The sequence below is a fragment of the Salvelinus alpinus genome, chromosome 26 (genome assembly GCF_045679555.1).
Source record: "Salvelinus alpinus chromosome 26, SLU_Salpinus.1, whole genome shotgun sequence".
In the NCBI taxonomy this organism is placed as follows: Eukaryota; Metazoa; Chordata; class Actinopteri; order Salmoniformes; family Salmonidae; genus Salvelinus; species Salvelinus alpinus.
In genome coordinates this window covers 43,955,371-43,968,098 of record NC_092111.1, presented here as the reverse complement: position 1 = coordinate 43,968,098, position 12,728 = coordinate 43,955,371, and the positions used below count along the sequence as shown (strand labels likewise).

Genomic DNA, 12,728 nt, shown 5'->3' with positions numbered 1-12,728 from the left:
CATAAGGGAAGGCTGGATCAGGTATAGAAGGCTGGGATCAAGACATAAGGGAAGGCTGGATCAGGTATAGAAGGCTGGGATCAAGACATAAGGGAAGGCTGGATCAGGTATAGAAGGCTGGGATCAAGACATAACTGATGGCTGGATCAAGACATAAGGGAAGGCTAGATATTGGTCCTATAGCAGCAGTAGTTGTCTTTTAGAGGGCATTCTGACTTCCACTCTACTCTGTCCTTGTTCCCCTAGGCCACCGAAATGCACTTTAAACACCTCAAATTAAAAGCAGGCCGTGTCTAATGAAGGCTTTTCGGAAAAGCCTGAGTGTCTGGGGCTAAATGAAGCTAAGAGGTCTAGACCCCGACTCTGGGAGAGGAAGTGGAGAGGTCCTTAGAGGGGAAAGCCCCCCCAAAATAACTGCTCACTCCCCCCCCCCGCCCCAAACACCAGCCACATTAAATAATGGGTAGCGTTCATTTAAAAGTTTAAGGAAAATAATCAAGTAATTAACTTGAGTGGGCCTGACAGTGAGGGTGACCTTAATGAAATATAATACTGTGTAGGTGTGTTAACTGCAAAGTCCAATAAACTATATTCCCCATTTCTGGTTAATAACGAGGTCCATAATGAGGTTGATTCTCTCCCCTGTTAATACGCCATCTGTATTGTGGCTGCAGTGCCGCTGGTCTAATCACCCTGCAATCAAGATAATAAGGGCTCAGAGAGATAGCGTTGGGTCCCAAATTGCACCCTTTTCCACATGTAGTGCACTACTTTTGGCTCTGGTCACACTATATAGGGAAGAAGGATCCATTTGGGATGTAGCATAGAAGACATTCAGACGGCCCTGAACACTACTCCAATACTGTGGATATACAAGGCTGAACACTACTCCAATACTGTGGATATACAAGGCTGAGCACTACTCCATTACTGTGGATATACAAGGCTGAGCACTACTACAATACTGTGGATATACAAGGCTGAGCACTACTCCATTACTGTGGATATACAAGGCTGAGCACTACTACAATACTGTGGATATACAAGGCTGAGCACTACTCCATTACTGTGGATATACAAGGCTGAGCACTACTACAATACTGTGGATATACAAGGCTGAGCACTACTCCATTACTGTGGATATACAAGGCTGAGCACTACTACTACAATACTGTGGATATACAAGGCTGAGCACTACTACAATACTGTGGATATACAAGGCTGAGCACTACTACAATACTGTGGATATACAAGGCTGAACACTACTACACTTCTGTGGATATACAAGGCTGAGCACTACTACAGTACTGTGGATATACAAGGCTGAGCATTACTACAATTCTGTGGATATACAAGGCTGAGCACTACTACAATACTGTGGATATACAAGGCTGAACACTACTACACTTCTGTGGATATACAAGGCTGAGCACTACTACAGTACTGTGGATATACAAGGCTGAGCACTACTACAGTACTGTGAATATACAAGGCTGAGCATTACTCTAGTACTGTGGATAAACAAGGATGAGCACTACTACAGTACTGTGGATATACAAGGCTGAGCATTACTACAATACTGTGGATATACAAGGCTGAGCACTACTACAGTACTGTGGATATACAAGGCTGAGCATTACTACAGTACTGTGGATAAACAAGGATGAGCACTACTACAGTACTGTGGATATACAAGGCTGAACACTACTACAGTACTGTGAATATACAAGGCTGAGCATTACTCTAGTACTGTGGATAAACAAGGATGAGCACTACTACAGTACTGTGGATATACAAGGCTGAGCATTACTACAGTATTGTGGATATACAAGGCTGATTACTACTACAGTACTGTGGATATACAAGGCTGAGCACTACTACAGTACTGTGGATATAAAAGGCTGAGCACTACTACAGTACTGTGGATATACAAGGCTGAGCAGTACTAGAGTACTGTGGATATACAAGGCTGAGCATTACTACAGTACTGAGGATATACAAGGCTGAGCACTACTACAGTATTGCGGTACCATTTCTGAGGAACATGCTTTAAATCCAGATTTAACTTTATCAGAGGATAAATCTTTAAATCCAGATTTGATTTAATCTGACAATGAAAACCTCTGTGTTCTAGTTGGGACCTGTAGTTATCTGGTAGAGTTGTCATGGTCATAGGGTTTGGAAGGCTTGCTACCCATATGGCACACTTCCCCCTATAGACCCTAGTCGAAAGAAGTACTGTGTACTAACCAATGATCCTAGCAATCATCATTCCGCACACCGTCTTCCCATCATTCCGCACACCATCTCCCCATCATTACGCACACCACTTCCCCATCATTACGCACACCATCTCCCCATCATTACGCACACCACTTCCCCATCATTACGCACACCGTCTCCCCGTCATTACGCACACCATCTCCGCATCATTACGCACACCGTCTCGCCATTATTACGCACACCATCTCTCCATCATTCCGCACACCGTCTCCCCATCATTCCGCACACCGTCTCCCCATCATTCCGCACACCTGGACTTCATCATCGCCCTGATTACTGTCCCTTTATTTAGCCCTCGGTAGTCAGGCAGTATTGGTCGTATTTAGGACTCTTCTCCTGTTCTGTTTTTCTGCCTTTCTCATTCATTAAACTCACTTTCTGCACCTGCTTCCTGTTTCCTGTTTCCAAGCGTAACACATTATGCTACAGAATAGGTTGCGCTGTGGGACACAGACTCAGAGGTCTAAGGTATTTAATGGGCTAAACAACAGTGTCAGGATAAACTCATGAGAATTAACGATACTGTAATTTGGTGTTTGGTAGACGTCAATACTTCCTGGATTATGGTTAATCTCCGTTTAAACAGTTTGAGTGCAGAGAAAGATAATCCAAGGTTAATTAATGCTGATCCATGTTAATAAACATGTTCAATCCTTTACTCAATAAACCAATTAAAGACTACTCGTGGATCACTTGAATCTAGGTCTGTGATACTGGTTTTTATGTCCACCATTTTAGAATAAACTCTGAAAGAGCAATTTTCTACTTCAAAATAAACACATAATCCTCCGTGAGAAAGTAAACAGAAATCCAAGTGGGCATCTATTGTTTGGATGAGAGAATGTACAATTAGATTACCCACAAATCCTAAAGAGATGGGTATCCCCCATTTCCTGAGTGGTATAATCTCATTGTGACTCAATTGGATCAGTCTAAATCCGGAACGCAGGGGTGCCCGATTTTAAAAGTAGATTTCTCAAAGCACATTACGGTGGAGTGGAGCGGTGGCGGAGACGGCCGACGGCGATGATTATGGGGATAAACCACCCAGGTGATTGCATCGGACACACACACGGCTGTGGAGGGGAGGTTAGGGAAACGGATGAGTGGGGAAGTGCTGAAATAGCCACACAATCACAAAATGGCTGAAGTGCTCCCAGGTGGGGGGTGGTATAAGTACAGTAGCTGGACGGAAGGTTTACCATCTCACACATTGGAGACCACTTTGTGTGGACGTTAAGTCCAAGGTGGTGTATGACTGCTATTCATTATCTAATGTAGCTTTCTGTATGGGGCCGGTAGAGAGATACTTTCTATATAGGGATGTCAATACTCCACAGTAGTGGGATTTCTCTAATTCTCTGTCTCTCTCTGTATCTCTAATTCTCTGTTTATCTCTCTGTATCTCTCGCTGTCTCTCTCTGTACCTCTCTCTGTATCTCTAATTCTCTGTTTCTCTCTCTGTATCTCTCTGTATCTCTCTCTATACCTCTCTCTGTATCTCTAATTCTCTGTTTCTCTCTTTCGATCTCTCTGTCTCTCTCTGTATCTCTCTCTGTATCTCTCTATACCTCTCTCTGTATCTCTCTATACCCCTGTATCTCTCTATACCTCTCTCTGTATCTCAACCTCTCTGTATCTCTCTCTGTCTCTCTCTTTCTGTCTCTCTCTCTCTGTCTGTCTCTCTGTATATATCTCTCTGTCTCTCTCTGTATCTCTCTGTCTCTCTCTCTATATATATCTCTGTATCTCTATCTGTATCTCTAACTCTCTGTATCTCCCTCTCTGTATTTCTCTCTGTATTTCTCTCTGTATCTCTATGTTTGTTTCTGTGTATATGTCCCTGGCTGCCCTCACACCTTCCCCAGCCATGGTCATCACAGAGCAGGAGGTCAACGGACTCTTTAGGAAACTGAACAGCAGGATGGCTTCTGGCCCGGACAGGGTCTGTCAAGCTACAATTAAGTACTGCACTTGCCACCTCTCTCCTGCTTTCACATATTCAACCAGTCCCTAGAGTGATGCACTGTTCCTGCCTGTTTCAAACCTTCAATCATTGTTAAAGTCCCGAAAAACAAAAGGTGTCCTGCCTGAATGAATACTGACCTGTAGCGCTCCCCTCTGTCATCAGGAAAACCTTTGACCCACTGCAGTTCACCTACAGAGCCAACAGGGACTGTTCCTTGTCTAAACCATCACTGACACCTCAATCAACCAATTGCAGTTTGCCAACTGTCAACATTGGCTTACACTGCATCCTCAAATACCTGGATAACCCAGAGACATCTGCAAAGATATTGTTTGTTTGACTTTAACTCTGAGTTCAATGCCATCATCCAAACTCTCTCAGCTCAGATCACTGGCTTCCTGACTAACAGGAAGCAACACGTGGAGCAACAGGAAGCAACACGTGGAGCAACAGGAAGCAACACGGGGAGCAACAGGAAGCAACACGTGGAGCAACAGGAAGCAACACGTGGAGCAACAGGAAGCTACACGTGGAGCAACAGGAAGCAACACGTGGAGCAACAGGAAGCAACACGTGGAGCAACAGGAAGCAACATGTGGAGCAACAGGAAGCAACACGTGGAGCAACAGGAAGCAACACGTGGATCAACAGGACGCAACATGTGGAGCAACAGGAAGCAACACGTGGAGCAACAGGAAGCAACACATGGAGCCACAGGAAGCAACACGTGGAGCAGCAGGAAGCAACACGGGGAGCAACAGGAAGCAACACGTGGAGCAACAGGAAGCAACACGTGGAGCAACAGGAAGCTACACGTGGAGCGACAGGAAGCAACACGTGGAGCAACAGGAAGCAACACGTGGAGCAACAGGAAGCAACACGTGGAGCAACAGGAAGCAACACGTGGATCAACAGGACGCAACATGTGGAGCAACAGGAAGCAACACGTGGAGCAACAGGAAGCAACACATGGAGCCACAGGAAGCAACACGTGGAGCAGCAGGAAGCAACACGGGGAGCAACAGGACGCAACATGTGGAGCAACAGGAAGCAACACATGGAGCAACAGGAAGCAACACTTGGAGCAACAGGAAGCAACACGTGGATCAACAGGAAGCAACACGTGGAGCAACAGGAAGCAACACGTGGATCAACAGGAAGCAACACGTGGAGCAACAGGAAGCAACACGTGGAGCAACAGGAAGCAACACGTGGAGCAACAGGAAGCAACACGTGGAGCAACAGGAAGCAACACGTGGAGCAACAGGAAGCAACATGGGGAGCAACAGGAAGCAACACGGGGAGCAACAGGAAGCAACACGTGGATCAACAGGAAGCAACACGTGGAGCAACAGGAAGCAACACGGGAAACAACAGGAAGCAACACGTGGAGCAACAGGAAGCAACACGGGGAGCAACAGGAAGCAACACGTGGAGGAACAGGAAGCAACACGTAGAGCAACAGGAAGCAACACGTGGAGGAACAGGACGCAACACGTGGATCAACAGGAAGCAACACGGGGAGCAACAGGAAGCAACACGGGGAGCAACAGGAAGCAACACGTGGAGGAACAGGACACGTACTCTCTACTCTACTCACTCTACACCAATGTCTGTCTCTCCAGTAATGAATCTATCAAACTACTGAAATCATAAATTGTCAATGTACACAGATGACATGTTGTTGTTTGTTAGGAAACCTAAAACGTCAATTACAGGGCTACTTAAGTTGGTTAATGAATATACAGAGAGTGATGGCTTCAGAATAAACTGGGAAAAGTCAAGAGGTTACTCTGGTAAATGATCTATGTACTGAAGAGCACATTTCTGATTTCAATTTTGTTAGGGCCTCAGAAGGTCTGAAGTATCTTGGTATTTTCCTATCATCAAATATTCATTTCATGGTTGAAGAGAACTTGGAAGCTATAGTGAATTCCTTGAAATCAGACTTCGTGAGATGGTCCTCCCTCTTTTTAATGTTCAGAACAAGATTTGAAATGATACAAATGCCAGTGGCTCCAACAATTAAAGTAAGCATGTTACCTCAATGTACCGCAATCCTTCATTAAGAAGATCAATGAAATCATCATGACATTTATATGGAATTCAAAGCAACCTCACATTGTCTTAGAGAAACTAATGATGCCAACATATAAAGGAGACATGTCTCTTCCGGATATTAAAACGTTACATGTCATGTGTAACAGGACAGACTATATACTGGCTCTATCCACCAAAACAACCCCCCTCTTGGCTAGCAATTGAAGAATACATGTCCCACCCCATGCCGCTTAGATTGATATAATATGAAATACTACCTGAATATCTGAAAGACTATCCAACAATATCTGTTTCTTGGAACGTTCTTAAAACTGTTGGAAATAAACATGCAGTCTCCTTATGTACCTCTATTTCAAGAAACCATCTGGAGAAATCTGCACATATTAATCAATCAGGGACCGGTATTGGTTAGGGATTGGCTACAGATGGGAGTTTGGACCGTGTCTGAATTGTAAAAAGATGGTAAAATGACGGACCTGAACTAACTAAAGGACTAAAGGACAAGACCAAGCATTTTATAATATTTCAGATTGTACATGCAGTGATGTCAGCAGATATAACTATTACATTAAACATGATTTGAACCAATTGGAAAGTTTCATAAAGGATGTCGATTCCAAAAACCACCTGCTATCTAGGGTGTATAAATTCTTAAACAAATAAACAAGGGGACTACACCTTCCCTTTAGAGAGAAATTGGGTAAGGATTAGAAGATGACTATTGTCACGTTCTGACCTTAGTTTTTTTGTTATTTCTTTGTTTTAGTATGGTCAGGGCGTGAGTTGGGTGGGTTATCTGTGTTCGTTTTTCTATGTTGGTTTTTCGTTTGGCCTGGTATGATTCTCAATCAGAGGCAGGTGTCGTTAGTTGTCTCTGATTGAGAATCATACTTAGGTAGCCTTTTTTCACCTGGGTTTTGTGGGTGGTTATTTTCCGTGTCAGTGTTTGTTCCACACAGAACTGTTTCGGTTTGTATTTCACGCATCGTTTATTGTTTTGTTTCTGTGTTCGTTTGTCTCATTAAAATATATTATGGACACATACCACGCTGCGCATTGGTCCGACATTTCTTACTCCTCGTCAGAGGAGGACGAAGAAAACCGTTACAACTATACAATAATTGTAACGTGAAAAGGTGTGGGGAAAGTGCTTTAAAACGTGCAGTCTAAAACACATGTTTCAGTAGAATATCATTACTAACACTTACTAGACTCCCTCTAAAATGTACAAGGCAAAAATGACAACCGATTGCAAATGTTGGAGACTTAAATCAGATGATGCTGGGCTTGTTTATATGCTGGTCAAGAGTCCGAGTAGAAAATAGACTACACACAAATGCAGCCTTTATCTTGCTGAGAATTAACCTCCCAGAGACACCAGATACTGAGAATTAACCTCCCAGAGACACACCAGATACTGAGAATTAACCTCCCAGAGACACACCAGATACTGAGAATTAACCTCCCAGAGACACCAGATACTGAGAATTAACCTCCCAGAGACACCAGATACTGAGAATTAACCTCCCAGAGACACCAGATACTGAGAATTAACCTCCCAGAAGACACCAGATACTGATAATTAACCTCCCAGAGACACCAGATACTGAGAATTAACCTCCCAGAGACACCAGATACTGAGAATTAATCTCCCAGAGACACACCAGATACTGAGAAATAACCTCCCAGAAGACACCAGATACTGAGAATTAACCTCCCAGAGACACCAGATACTGAGAATTAACCTCCCAGAAGACACCAGATACTGAGCATTAACCTCCCAGAGACACCAGATACTGAGAATTAACCTCCCAGAAGACACCAGATACTGAGCATTAACCTCCCAGAGACACACCAGATACTGAGAATTAACCTCCCAGAGACACCAGATACTGAGAATTAACCTCCTTAGAAGACACCAGATACTGAGCATTAACCTCCCAGAGACACCAGATACTGAGAATTAACCTCCCAGAGACACACCTGATACTGAGAATTAATCTCCCAGAGACACCAGATACTGAGAATTAACCTCCCAGAAGACACCAGATACTGAGCATTAACCTCCCAGAGACACCAGATACTGAGAATTAACCTCCCAGAAGACACCAGATACTGAGAATTAACCTCCCAGAGACACACCAGATACTGAGAATTAACCTCCCAGAAGACACCAGATACTGAGAATTAACCTCCCAGAAGACACCAGATACTGAGCATTAACCTCCCAGAAGACACCAGATACTGAGCATTAACCTCCCAGAGACACCAGATACTGAGAATTAACCTCCCAGAGACACCAGATACTGAGAATTAACCTCCCAGAGACACACCAGATACTGAGAATTAACCTCCCAGAAGACACCAGATACTGAGAATTAACCTCCCAGAAGACACCAGATACTGAGCATTAACCTCCCAGAGACACCAGATACTGATAATTAACCTCCCAGAGACACACCAGATACTGAGAATTAACCTCCCAGAGACACCAGATACTGAGAATTAACCTCCCAGAGACACCAGATACTGAGAATTAACCTCCCAGAGACACACCAGATACTGAGAATTAACCTCCCAGAGACACCAGATACTGAGAATTAACCTCCCAGAAGACACCAGATACTGAGAATTAACCTCCCAGAAGACACCAGATACTGAGAATTAACCTCCCAGAGACACCAGATACTGAGAATTAACCTCCCAGAGACACCAGATACTGAGAATTAACCTCCCAGAGACACCAGATACTGAGAATTAACCTCCCAGAGACACCAGATACTGAGAATTAACCTCCCAGAGACACCAGATACTGAGAATTAACCTCCCAGAGACACCAGATACTGAGAATTAACCTCCCAGAGACACCAGATACTGAGAATTAACCTCCCATAGACACACCAGATACTGAGAATTAACCTCCCATAGACACACCAGATACTGAGAATTAACCTCCCAGAAGACACCAGATACTGAGAATTAACCTCCCAGAAGACACCAGATACTGAGAATTAACCTCCCAGATGCACCAGATACTGAGAATTAACCTCCCAGAGACACACCAGATACTGAGAATTAACCTCCCAGATGCACCAGATACTGAGAATTAACCTCCCAGAGACACACCAGATACTGAGAATTAACCTCCCAGGGACACCAGATACTGAGAATTAACCTCCCAGAGACACCAGATACTGAGAATTAACCTCCCATAGACACCAGATACTGAGCATTAACCTCCCAGAGACACCAGATACTGAGAATTAACCTCCCAGAGACACCAGATACTGAGCATTAACCTCCCAGAGACACCAGATACTGAGCATTAACCTCCCAGAGACACCAGATACTGAGCATTAACCTCCCAGAAGACACCAGATACTGAGAATTAACCTCCCAGAGACACACCAGATACTGAGAATTAACCTCCCAGAGACACCAGATACTGAGAATTAACCTCCCAGAGACACCAGATACTGAGAATTAACCTCCCAGAAGACACCAGATACTGAGCATTAACCTCCCAGAAGACACCAGATACTGAGCATTAACCTCCCAGAGACACCAGATACTGAGAATTAACCTCCCAGAGACACCAGATACTGAGAATTAACCTCCCAGAGACACACCAGATACTGAGAATTAACCTCCCAGAAGACACCAGATACTGAGAATTAACCTCCCAGAAGACACCAGATACTGAGCATTAACCTCCCAGAGACACCAGATACTGATAATTAACCTCCCAGAGACACACCAGATACTGAGAATTAACCTCCCAGAGACACCAGATACTGAGAATTAACCTCCCAGAGACACCAGATACTGAGAATTAACCTCCCAGAGACACACCAGATACTGAGAATTAACCTCCCAGAGACACCAGATACTGAGAATTAACCTCCCAGAAGACACCAGATACTGAGAATTAACCTCCCAGAAGACACCAGATACTGAGAATTAACCTCCCAGAGACACCAGATACTGAGAATTAACCTCCCAGAGACACCAGATACTGAGAATTAACCTCCCAGAGACACCAGATACTGAGAATTAACCTCCCAGAGACACCAGATACTGAGAATTAACCTCCCAGAGACACCAGATACTGAGAATTAACCTCCCAGAGACACCAGATACTGAGAATTAACCTCCCAGAGACACCAGATACTGAGAATTAACCTCCCATAGACACACCAGATACTGAGAATTAACCTCCCATAGACACACCAGATACTGAGAATTAACCTCCCAGAAGACACCAGATACTGAGAATTAACCTCCCAGAAGACACCAGATACTGAGAATTAACCTCCCAGATGCACCAGATACTGAGAATTAACCTCCCAGAGACACACCAGATACTGAGAATTAACCTCCCAGATGCACCAGATACTGAGAATTAACCTCCCAGAGACACACCAGATACTGAGAATTAACCTCCCAGGGACACCAGATACTGAGAATTAACCTCCCAGAGACACCAGATACTGAGAATTAACCTCCCATAGACACCAGATACTGAGCATTAACCTCCCAGAGACACCAGATACTGAGAATTAACCTCCCAGAGACACCAGATACTGAGCATTAACCTCCCAGAGACACCAGATACTGAGCATTAACCTCCCAGAGACACCAGATACTGAGCATTAACCTCCCAGAAGACACCAGATACTGAGAATTAACCTCCCAGAGACACACCAGATACTGAGAATTAACCTCCCAGAGACACCAGATACTGAGAATTAACCTCCCAGAGACACCAGATACTGAGAATTAACCTCCCAGAGACACCAGATACTGAGAATTAACCTCCCATAGACACCAGATACTGAGCATTAACCTCCCAGAGACACCAGATACTGAGAATTAACCTCCCAGAGACACCAGATACTGAGCATTAACCTCCCAGAGACACCATATACTGAGCATTAACCTCCCAGAGACACACCAGATACTGATAACTGATTAGCTCAAAGCTGAATCCGATTGGGTCACTATTGCAGTGTAGCGATCCCTCTCCTCTTGTTCCATCAACAATAACATGAAACCTGAGATCAGTAGATCAGTTCACCTCTCTAACTCAACGACAGACTTCGCTGTGATGCAGTATGAGTCAGTGTTACAGGCTTTGGTTTTTCCATTTATATTTTGAGGTTGGACGTTAGCACGTTAGCGGGCTAGCACGCGGGGCGCACCGATTGGTGTCAACTCGTTAGAACCTGAGACCAGAAGCAGGCTACCTGAGGGCAATACCAGAACAAATGGTCTATTGATTTTGTATCCTCACAACAAAATCTGCAGAGCTGTGATGATTGTATGCTCCAAATATTCAACATTTTGTTGGTGGAAAGAATTCGGTAAAATAACTTTAGCTAAAAATCACAAAGTTTTGAATCTTGCATTATGTTATATTTCAACTCATGCACCCTGCACCATGGAATCGGTACATCAAAAATCTCTTCCCAACTATTTTGCAATCTCTATGGCACAGCTGTCAACATCCTGGTCCTCAAATGAAACTGGTATACTTTCCTATTTATGCTATTTTTGTTCGTCCACCAGTTGTGTTCCTGTATATTGTGCAGACATACCAGTTCTCTACCTCCTCTCGCTGTCACCTGCCTTCTCCATTTTGGGGGTAATACTGTAATCAATCGGTTGTAATCTTGGACTGAGCAGACCTTCCCATACCTTTCTGATAGCTTCATGAAATGGCATAACTATACCATTCCAATGTACAATATAAAAATAAAACGAAATACCCTTTTCAACACATATTAACCATAAATACAGGTATTTTATCAATCAGCACATTTAAATTCAGCCATAATATTTGTTGTATTATGTGTTCTATATTTTCAGGGGGAGGAAATTGAAATTTTAACCAGCTCTGCAATGCTTGTTTGAAAAAGAGAGATACTTTGAACAAGGTTTAATTTTCAATTAATTGAAAATGAGACATGGCAGTCTGCACAAAGGACAAAATGGATGAGATTTTCTTAGTAATCTTCTTGAGAACGATTTTTGGTTCAAGTAAAACTTCCGTACACTGTAAGTGAAGCTCTTAGAGAGAGGTTTAATGTTTTTACTGTATACGTAAAAACCCAGTTCATGTTCATTATATAAATAGGCACGCTTTATCTCGTCTGGTTTAGCATCCCAGATATAGAAACATATTTTTGGCTCAAATGATTTAGAAAAATGAATAATCAGGAGTAGGCAGCGCCTTAAGCAACTGAGTAAACTGAGATATGACTAAGGAGTTAATGAGTGTAATTGTTCCATAAATAGACAGGTATTTACCTCTCCAGGGTTGCACGATCTTGTCTATTTTTAATAGTTCTCTTTTTGAAATTCATTGTGGAGAGCTCATTTACATTTTTTATGATATGAATCCCAAGGGTTGTCT

At 43.5% G+C, this 12,728-nt stretch overlaps 1 protein-coding gene across 1 annotated transcript in view; it reads right to left on the bottom strand.

Moving 5' to 3' along the window:
- The window catches only part of LOC139555342 (CUB and sushi domain-containing protein 2-like), a 993,500-nt gene that overhangs the window by 506,357 nt on the left and 474,415 nt on the right, over positions 1-12,728 (bottom strand). The window lies entirely within an intron of this gene.